This window comes from Haliotis rubra, unplaced genomic scaffold (genome assembly GCF_003918875.1).
Source record: "Haliotis rubra isolate DU_JTF1 unplaced genomic scaffold, ASM391887v1 Scf160, whole genome shotgun sequence".
In the NCBI taxonomy this organism is placed as follows: domain Eukaryota; kingdom Metazoa; phylum Mollusca; class Gastropoda; order Lepetellida; family Haliotidae; genus Haliotis; species Haliotis rubra.
Window position 1 is genome coordinate 1781900 of NW_025765559.1, and position 11041 is coordinate 1792940.

The window sequence follows — 11041 nt, forward strand, 5'->3', positions numbered from 1 at the left end:
GTTCGTCGTGTGCAACTTAACCTTCATTTCCCTGTGTTTTGCCTGCATAGGGTATTATATAGTTAAAACTAAATCTTACTTGTTATATTATAAGATGGAGTGTGAGGAATTGCTCGAACAATTGTTGGTACCCCAATCACCACAGGTGGACGATGGCAAGCGAGAGAAACTGGTGGCGTTGGCTGTTGGTGGCAAAGCCAAACATTACTTTGGGGAGTACACTCCAGATAAAATTCACAAAATGACAGCCGAAGAAATCGATAAGCTGTACGCTAGATACGAGTCCCGGCTCGGAGCAGAGATGACAAAGACAATAGGATCGGCTATGACCCAGATATACACTGGTATTGCGTCATACTTCCTTCCCATTCCCCCAGAGCGTCGGCTTTACCTGTGGGAAGACCTTGAGAAAGACCCTTTTATCGAACACGCCTTGAGCTCTATTAGCTGCGAGCTGTACCACAAATATGGTATGTTGTTAGCCCGGTGACGGCGGCAATTATCCACGACAAAGCATTGTCAATTTGAGAGGAAAAATAATAATAATAGTATAGATGGATGCACAGGAGACACCACACCTGGAGGAAACCTCCAGGGAGGAGACCCCACAACTGGCGGAAACCCCAAAGTTGGGGGAACCCCAACCCCCTACAGTAACCAGGCAGAAGAATCCTAAGAGAGTAGCTGCCGGTAAAAAACGGTGGTGTAACCAACATAAAATTATCAGGGTGACTCACCCGGAGCGTCTCTTGTTAGTTGTATGCGCAACTGCTGCCGTGGCTATCTCGTGGTTATATACACGACACAGGAATCCCAGGGAGGGAGACCCACACAGGAATCCTAAGGATTCCGGTGAGGGAAACCCTCTCCCACAATTAGAGGTCGACCCGCATATCATGTTATAATTTAATATATTTTATATCATATACATAATGTCTGAGGGAAAACGTTCGTCAACGACGCATACCACGCCACAGTGGTCGCCAGTCTAGCCGTAGGATACGCTTTCGGTTGACCAAACTGGTGCTTAAACAACCAACTATCAAGCTAGATTTCAACCTGCAGGATATGGGTATGCTCATAATGAACCTTGGTATGGCGATGGCTACAAAGACATCCTAGTAAAACAAGGGATACTACCTGAAAATATTATGAAGTAAAGATGGCCACGATAGCTATGATGGTCGGTGGGGCGTTAGTGAATGCCCTGGCATTTTCCGGGAGTAATTTCTCTTCTCGAAACTACGAGTCACGCGGCTGAAATACAGGAAGAGAGGAAGCGGCATGATCTCGCTTATTGAGAAATTACAGGCTGCCCAATCCGAGAATGCGCTAAAAACGCCTCCAGAGGATCGATTACATTAACGAACAACTCAGGCGTGAAAACCATGCCGTTCAAACATTCCACGATGTTGTGGCCGAAGCGAAAGAATACTACTTACTAACTGGTAAACAGTTGCAACCACTCAATAAACCCACACTCGCTCAGTACTACACACCATCCAGGGGCAAATGGACCGTGAACTGGGCTTCATAGCTGGGTATAGCAGCGACCTCGTTGGTTGCCAAAACAATTAGACTAAATACCCATATAAGTATGCTAAACATGAGACCTGCTCCATACCGATCGCGAATACATACTTATGGGAAGACCGAGGCCTGTGGTAGGAAATGCAGGACTCAGGGTACTGTTGTTTCCACATGGGAAGCCCTAACTACGTGTGTTCTGTGTGCGGTATAGGGGTTAAAGGGCACTACTGTCTATGTAAAGCTCACGGGGCGAACGTAGTCAGACATCACCTCATCTACGAGAATAAAAAGACCTACATAAAAGAACGTAGGCGACTTCTCAAGATAGATCCCAATTAGAGATTATACACACCTACGTATAGCTATGTTTGTGGAAATTGAGCCCAGGGAAGGTTGCCTGAGCAGCTGGCAGATGGATGTGGGGAAAAGTATAGATATTAGTGCCCTCAAACCCATGATTGTTAGTGAACTATATAAGGGGTGTTCGTTTACAATCATGGTAAAAGTAGGGTTTGATGTGCCATGGGCTGGGCACACTTGGAATTACTTTGATGGTGGGCGAGTAGATGTGCATGGGGATATAGATATACTTGTTGGGGACTCGTTGCAAGTAATACAAAACACCCTACTATGCTGCGCATATTCCGGGTGGGTTGAGGGAATAATCGATAAGGTGTATCTTGATTTTTTACCTTACGGTGGGCCAATTAGACATTGGTTCTCTTAGGTGTGTACGCAACTATGACCACTGTTGGTGAACTTAAGCGGGTCGCCAGGCAGCGAGGTGTGATCGGGTATTCTCGAATGCGGAAGCCAGCATTGTTGAAATTACTAGGTTTAGAAGCCCCTCCTACGGTAAAACAATTAAAAGCTCAAGCAAAACAGCTTGGATTCACGGGTTATTCAAACCTGGGGAGAGCCGGGTTAATCGCATTGTTATCACATGCCCCCGTAGCAAAACCTCCCACTGTAAAACAACTGAAAGTTCAGGCACGTGATTTGGGGTTAGGGGGATATTCCCGTATGAGGAAACCACAGCTTGTAGAACTATTACGGCAGAATAGAGCTGTCGACCCACAGTTCGTATGCGCACTGAGCGTGCTGTAGGCAACTATTTGAGAGGCTGGCGTATGTATGTTGATAGGAACATAGATATCGCAGATATCAAACCTCTGATAGCTGATAAGGTCAACCAGGAACTAACCAGTCTAGGAAGTATCAAATTTCAAATCACAGTTAAAATGTCACTCGATAAGCAGGGTGGGGGAGGTGTCACTGAGCACGTTCAGCCTTACTTCCGGGGTAAACAAGAGGTCGCGTGACCCATATAGAGACCATTGACGCATCAATCGATACTAGTTTTCAGCAGATAAGAGAATACCTAGAACGCTACACACACTTGGGGTCCGGGTGGACTGTAGATAAAATCGATAATGTCTATCTAGACATAGCTAACTACGTGCCGTTCAGAGGCGGGTCATACCCTAGACTTGCCTCCCTACTATAGGAAAAACATGCCATAGTCAACGTCAGGAATAGAGGAGACGATTGCTTGAGGTTAGCTATCAGGTCAGCCTTGTTTCCAGCTGACACTAATTCGAACAGGCCTTCTAGTTATCCCCAAGACGATGGGCTCAACTGGGATGGTATAGATGAACCCACCCCATATCCCAGATAACTAAAGTAGAAAACAGAATAATCTAGCTATAAATGTCTTTGGGCACGAAGGTAACACAACAATAGTGCACAGGGTCAGCCCAGTGGTGGGGAAACCCCTTATCAATATATTCATGATCCAGCAAGGTGACAAGTACCACTACGCTTGGATAAAACACTTTAGCAGGCTGTTGTATGACCAATCGGCACACAGAGAAAAGACCCACTTCTGCGAACGGTGCCTACATGGCTTCACACGAGCTGATTTATTAGAATCCCACCGGGAGGATTGCCAAGGTGTGGGGCAGACGGCTATCACAGTCGACATGCCTAAGGAAGGTGACAATATCCTAAAATTCGGTAACCACAAGAACCAAATGTCTGTGCCTTATATCATATACGCCGACTTTGAAGCCTTGGTTAAACCAGTTGTTGGGGATACCCCAACAGTTGAGGCTGGTGGGGGTACCCCCAACACACTCAAAACACAGGAGCATGAAGCCTGTGGGTTTGGATACATTGTCGTCCGTTGTGATGGGGAAAGAGAAAGCTCCCGTAGTGTATAGGGGCCCTGACGCGGCTGAAAGGTTTCTAAAGTGTTTGCAGGAGGAAGAAAAATTATTAGGAATGCACTGTATAGAGTCGCTCCCATGCGTATGACCCGAGCCGACAGGCTAGCTCACGCCTGTAGCACTAACTGTCACGTGTGTGACTCACCACTGAATGGTGATTCGGTGAGAGATCACTGCCACGTAACCGGTAGAAATATAGAAGCGCTGGCTCACAGCTGCGATGTAACCTCAAGCTTAGAATCAACCCTAAGACAATAAACATCCCCGTTGTCTTTTCACAACTTGAGAGGGTACGACTCTCACTTAATCATGCAGGCCATCGCGAAAATCGATGGTAATATAACGTGCATTCCCAACAACATGGAGATACATCTCCTTCAGCTTAAGCGGCCTTAGGTTCATAGATTCAGTACAATTTCTATTGTCTTCATTAGACAGTCTGGTCAAGGCCAGCGATACCTTCCCTATCACCGACCGATACACAGACACGAGACTAGACCCCTGCTTATGAGGAAGGGTGTGTACCCCTATGAGTACATGGATAGTTGGCCCAAGTTCGCTGGAGACCAGACTACCCCCATCAGAGAATTTTACAGCAATCTGACAGACTCGGAAATATCCCAAGGCGATTACTCGCGCGCGATTAACGTATGGAATAAACTAGGTTGTAAGAACCTGGGGGATTATCACGACCTGTACTTGAGGACAGATGTACTGCTGTTAGCCGGCGTGTTTGAGACGTTTAGGCGGACATGTTTCAAGCAGTATAAACTCGACCCCGCGTGGTATTACACCAGCCAGGTCTGTCGTGGGATGCCTTGCTTAAAAGACCGGAGTTAAGTTGGAATTGCTTACAGATTATGACATGCACCTATTCATTGAGAAAGGCTTTGCGAGGTGGGATCTCCATGGCAACAAGCGTCTGCGAAAGCAAATAATCAATACGTTAAGGGCTACGACCCTAGCAAGCCAACCAATCACATTCTCTACCTCGGCGCCAACAACCTGTACGGCTGGGCTATGAGCCAGTATCTACCCACAGGGGGTTCGAATGGGCGTCAAAGGAGGTCGATGTTATGAGCATCGCACCAGATTCGAATAAAGGTTATATCCTCGAGGTTGACTTGGAATACCCCAAGGCATTACACACATCACACAACAGCTACCCCTGGCTCCCGAACGTATGAGGGTTTACCCGAACTGGATGTCTGAGTACCAACATAACTTGTTAGGTGGGCGTGTGACGAACGTTGAAAAACTCGTGCTTAACTTAATGAATAAGACCAAGTACATGGTTCACTATCGCAACCTACAGCTGTACCTGTCGTTGGGTATGAGGCTGACCAAAATACACAGGGTGCTTCGTGTTCACCCAGAGCCCCTGGATGGAATCTTACATCAGAATGAACACAGACCTCCGGCTTGCCACCAGTGACTTTGAGAAAACCTCTACAAGCTCATGAACAACTTCGGTGTTTGGTAAGACTATGGAGAACCTGAGGAAGCGGCGTGACCGTGAAGCTGGTTCGGTCGAATGAGGAAGACAAGCTCAGGAGACTGATAGCCAGTCCGGCATTCAACCGTAGCAAGATATTCACCGATGATCTAGTTGCCCTACACATGAAGAAAAGCCACATAAAATTCAACCGGCCTGTTTACGTGGGGATGAGCATCCTCGATTTATCCAAACACCTGATGTACGACTTTTTACTACAGCGAGCTCAAGAAACGAGTCACGACGACAGGTGTGAAGTGCTGTACACTGACACGGATTCCCTGCTGATGGAGATTCGAACCGAGGGCGTTGTGCGTTGACATGAAAAAACACCTCGATTTGTATGACACCAGCGACTACCCTAAGGGCCATGCCATACACAGTGCGGTAAATAAAAGGTCCTAGGTAAGATGAAGGACGAGTGTGCTGGCGCCCATAGCAGTACATAGGGTTGAGGCCTAAGATGTACTCCATACTGAAGGCCGACAATGGTGAAATCCGGAAGGCTAAGGGTGTTAAGAAGTATGTGGTGAAACAACACATCAAACACGCCAGATTCAAGGAAGCACTGTTCAAGACCCGTACCTTTAGGCATAAAATGAACACACTTAGAAGTGATGGCCATAAGATATACGGACTGACTATAAACAAGACATCCCTGTCGCCTATGGACACTAAACGTTGGATAGCTATTGATGGGATAAACACGTACGCGTATGGGCATGAGAAAATTGAACCAAGACATGTCACGGAAACCAGAGAAAGTTTGAGGCTATTTACTACAGCCCGGCGTGGGTACTGGAAAGAGCTAAAGCGCGGTACATAAGCTGGCTAAAATGGCGAGTACCCGGAGGAGGCCAAAGCGTGGCGAAAAACAAGCCCTGTGGCAGATCTATTACCGGCACCACGCTTCGTGCCTAGAAGGAGGTTCGGTATTAACATACCTAATAGCGTTCACCAGGCAGACCTACTGTTCCTACCCACGACAAGAGGTACAAGTATGCCTTAACCGTAGTGGACGTAGCCAGTCGCTACAAGGAAGCGAACCCTTGACCGCGAAGAAGAGCCCAGGTAGCCAGAGGATTGACATATACAAGCGCCAGTCGCTGGCGTGGCCAACAGAGCTGCAAGTTGACCCGGGTTGGGAGTTCATGGGTGGCGTGTCACAACTGCTAGCCAAACCACGATACAAAGGTCAGGCGTGGCACGGCTGGAGCCCATCGCCAGCCAAGCCATAGTTGAGAGATTTAATAGGACTTTGGCAGAAGCTTATTAGGACATCAGTATGCGAGGAGATGGCAACCCGGAAAGCGATCGACTGAATGGGTGTGAGGTTACCCAAGGTGGTGTCGGCAATCAACCATGAAGTCACCGGCTCACTGATAAGAAACCGGCAGGCGCTATCAAACTAAAATCAATAGTTGCAGAGCGGCTGCTCCATTGCGTGGAAAAGAGAAACAGATACCAGATAGGGCCCTAGTGAGGTATCTATACCAGCGGGGGAACACGAGGGTGATAGCCGTGGCGAGCCACCGATCCTATATGGTCAGTCAAAACTTACAACATAGATAAAGTGGACATCAAAGCAGGCGAGCCTAACTTGTACTACTTGAGGGATGGGCCAGGTAGGGGGTTTGTAAGGCGGAATTATTGATCGTGCCGTGCGGCACAGTGTTACCTCCAGCATAGCGGTGTCCCATTACTCCAGCCATGCCCGGTGGCGCTGGCTAGGAGGTCCCCAACTTTGTAGTAGGGGTAATGGCAGCAAGAGCTAAGGGTCCGACCAAAGCCTTACTTGTGAAATAAGGCTTTGCAGAGGCTTTGGTTGAAAGTGATCCAGAACGCTATCGACCCAAACTTTTTTTTCATAGTAGGGAAATGGTAGCAAGAGCTAAGGGCCCGACAAAAGCCTTATTTGGTAAATAAGGCTTTGCAGAGGCTTTTGTTGAAAGTGATCCAGAACCCCCATTGTATATACTACTTATTCGTTGGACCCAGACAGCGCATCCAACAGTTGAATATCACGTCAGTGGCTGTGGGAGACTCTTTCATACCATTCGCCGACAAAGCAAAGAACCTGGGTGTCATCTTTGATTCTCCCTTGTCAATGGAAGCCCAAGTTAATCAAGTGTGCCAGACCTGCTACTTCCATCTAAAAGTATTGGTAATATCCGCCATCTTATTACCAAGGGACGTAACAAAACACTAGTCCAACAACTTGTGATGTCCCGCATTGACTACAGCAACAGTCTGTTGTATGGTTTGAGTCAGGATCTGCTGAACAAACTCCAGAAGGTACAAAATAGGGCAGCTCGTATTGTGAGTGGTGCGCAAAAGATGCCACATAACACCAGTATTGATGTCCCTACACTGGCTACCAATAGAAGCCCGGATCCACTTCAAGATCTTGTGTTTTGCCTACCACTGTTTGAATGGTACAGCACCGAGTTATCTATCAGAACTGATCTCACCATACCAGCCTTCACGGCGTCTAAGATCTGAAAACCAATGCCTACTTGCAGTACCAAACTCAAGACTAAAATCCTACGGCAACAGATCGTTTCAAGTAGCAGCACCTCAGTTATGGAACCCACTACCTCAGAACATTAAAGAATCCCCCACCCTTGAGACATTCAAAACCAACCTAAAAACCTTTCTCTTTAGAAAGTTCTATCCCCATGAACTATCTCCTCCCGTGAACTTCTCATCTGTGACTATTGTAGCGCCTTGAGCATGCACCTCTGTGGATGGAACCCAGCGCAATATAAATAGACATTATTATTATTATTACAATACTTTATAGATTACCATTAAATCTTACAGGACATCATTTCAGAAATACCTGGTTAATAAGAGGCAAATATCTGGTACTTGCCAGCCATGGATATAAAGCTTCTCCAAAAAAATAAAAATTACAATTACAATCCAAACATGAAGTCTTTTCTTCTGAAGCCTGTTCTTTGTTCTAATACCAGATGAGGTAAGTATCAAAGATGGCACTTGATTACACAATGACAGGTCATGTTTACAAACTAGCCTTGCATCAGAGCATGACTACCGCCTCAGTGGTGTAGTGGTTAGAGCATCTGCACGGAGAGCGGAAGGTTGTGGGTTCGATCCCTGGCTGTGTCATACCAAAAGACGTTAAAATATGGTACTTGTTGGTCCCTGCCTGGAGCTCGGCATTAATGGGTACAACAAGGACTGGTTGGCTCGGAGTCAGTATAATGTGTCTGAGTGGGGTATTCATGCTTCACTGCGGCATGGTATCTCAGTGAGCTAGCATTATAAAACCAGCTTAAGACTGGGCTAGTACAAACAGCCACACATACACATGCATGCATGTTGAGCCAAATTAAAGTTCGACATTAAAGTTAAGCCCCATTTCACCTCACCACCTCAGAGCAAGACAGTGTTGTACGACCATACATATATGTAATGTAAAGCTCTATCATGTGTTCAGTGAGTACTTGAGTCGAGAACAGATAAACCTGTGGTTGATAACATGAGCAATACTCTCGATCCATCTGGGTATGATGCAACAAGGTCACAGATTGTGGGCACCTGCTCCCTTGACAGCTCTTCCCCCAACCCCACCCCTAATAGTTAAAGTAAACAACAGAAGAAAACATTAGTTGCATACATTTTATTAACAACAATAAACAACTGTCATATTGGCAACAACACAGAATGTCAATTCTCAAACTTACATTTCCCAGCTTCTTAACAGCAACCATCTGTTTCACACATCATTCAAAATACCTTTCAGAGATCTGTCATAAAATAGAATTTTCGAAAAGAAAATAGGTCTTAAGGCCAGACCAATATTATTTCTTGTTTTACAGATCCGCCTGTCATATTTTTTCAAGAATAAAAAAAAAGAAGAAGTTAATTTTTCCCGCTCAAAAAATATAATCCTAATGTTTTATTGGGCAAACATGTAAATTTACAAGAAAATTTATTGTTAGATTGTGTTTTTCATAAATTGCCATAAGTAAAATACTTTTAGTCTTCATTTATTTTAAAAAAAATTTCCCTCCTGCCTTTAGGTTGTCGGAGGACAAAAATCCGTAAAATGAGAAATAAAATTGGTCTGGCCTAAGCGTCTCTTTTCCACTTTATCTTGTATGAAAATAGTCACTTCCATAAGAAGGTGTGAATCTGACACATTGCATTCATTGTGTTTCGAAACTGATCAATCAACAACATCCACTCAACAATAGTTTGGATGCAATTGTGTAATACTGATTATTGTATTGTCTTGTTCAGGCACCCAGTGAATATGACAACTTCATGAACACACACTATAGGCTTCCTTACTTTGTCTTGCATTAACATACTTGTCTCTGACTGGTGATTGGTTGTACAAAATTTTCCCATGAACTCTGCTGACAGATAATGTACAAATTTCACATCACCGGTTGGGAAAGGGTCAACTTCTTAAAGATTCATATGAATACAATGACATAAATATTTTATCTCAAAATAGGAAGACTTAACAAAAGCAATTTATGATATTTTTTACAAAAAATGTTTATAAAAGCCAATTTCAAGAAAACTTCATTGCCAAAGTCTTTCTGGGTATATGCTGCGATGTGCGAGTGTGAGAGACTGTGTACCTGTCGTCTTGTTCAAGGTTACTGGACTCACACACACCTAACTACTGACCATATACCACTCCTGACCGATTGATCACCAATAGCATCAACATCTGTGATTTTATTGAACTTCACCAACACAATAACCAACTACAACACAACTTGAAAACCTTAATTGCTGAGAGGCTCATCTACATCCCCAACTTTGTCTGACAGAATCACAGGGAGACCAGTCCCAGGACAGGATCAAGATAAGGCTTGTGACAGATTGAGATTCAGGTGCTGCCTCTTGGTGGGCTACTCATTCACTAATGATTCTACAGTTAGCAGACAAAATGCTTTCCAGTTGAATGAAGCTTCAAGGACTACCCATCAACCTTTTGCCCATCCACAATTTTCAGTTACCTGACAGTTCTTTGGTGCACTGTGCCTCAGGCACTTCATGGTGATGAATACGTTAACATGCTGACAGCATCATCCTAGCTACAGGAAGCACTGACTGTAGTCGGCCTTACGCTACAGATACTGGGGCCGCTGACAGACTGTAGTCGGCCTCACGCTACAGATACTGGGGCCACTGACAGACTGTAGTCGGCCTCACGCTACAGATACTGGGGCCACTGACAGACTGTAGTAGGTTTCACGCTACACATACTAGGGCCGCTGACAGACTGTAGTAGGTTTCACGCTACAGATACTGGGGCCACTGACGGACTGTAGTAGGCCTCTTGCTACAGATACTGGGGCCGCTGACAGACTGTAGTAGGCCTCACGCTACAGATACTGGGGCCGCTGACAGACTGTAGTAGGTTTCACGCTACACATACTGGGGCTGCTGACAGACTGTAGTAGGCCTCACGCTACAGATACTGGGGCCGCTGACAGACTGTAGTAGGCCGCACGCTACAGATACTGGGGCTGCTGACAGACTGTAGTAGGCGGCACGCTACAGATACTGGGGCCGCTGACAGACTGTAGTAGGCGGCACGCTACAGATACTGGGGCCACTGACAGACTAGTTGGCCTCATGCTACAGATACTGGGGCTGCTGACAGACTGTAGTAGGACGCACGCTACAGATACTGGGGCCACTGACAGACTAGTTGGCCTCATGCTACAGATACTGGGGCCGCTGACAGACTGTAGTAGGACGCACGCTACAGATACTGGGGCCACTGACAGACTAGTTG

At 45.9% G+C, this 11041-nt stretch overlaps 1 long non-coding RNA gene across 1 annotated transcript; it reads left to right on the plus strand.

Annotated features, from left to right (window-relative positions):
- Positions 1-10382: 10382 nt before the first annotated feature.
- Positions 10383-10757, plus strand: LOC124271466. The gene is made up of 3 exons (XR_006897046.1): positions 10383-10488; positions 10618-10660; positions 10704-10757. It is a non-coding gene; the product is annotated as an uncharacterized LOC124271466 (long non-coding RNA).
- The last annotated feature ends 284 nt before the right edge of the window (positions 10758-11041 follow it).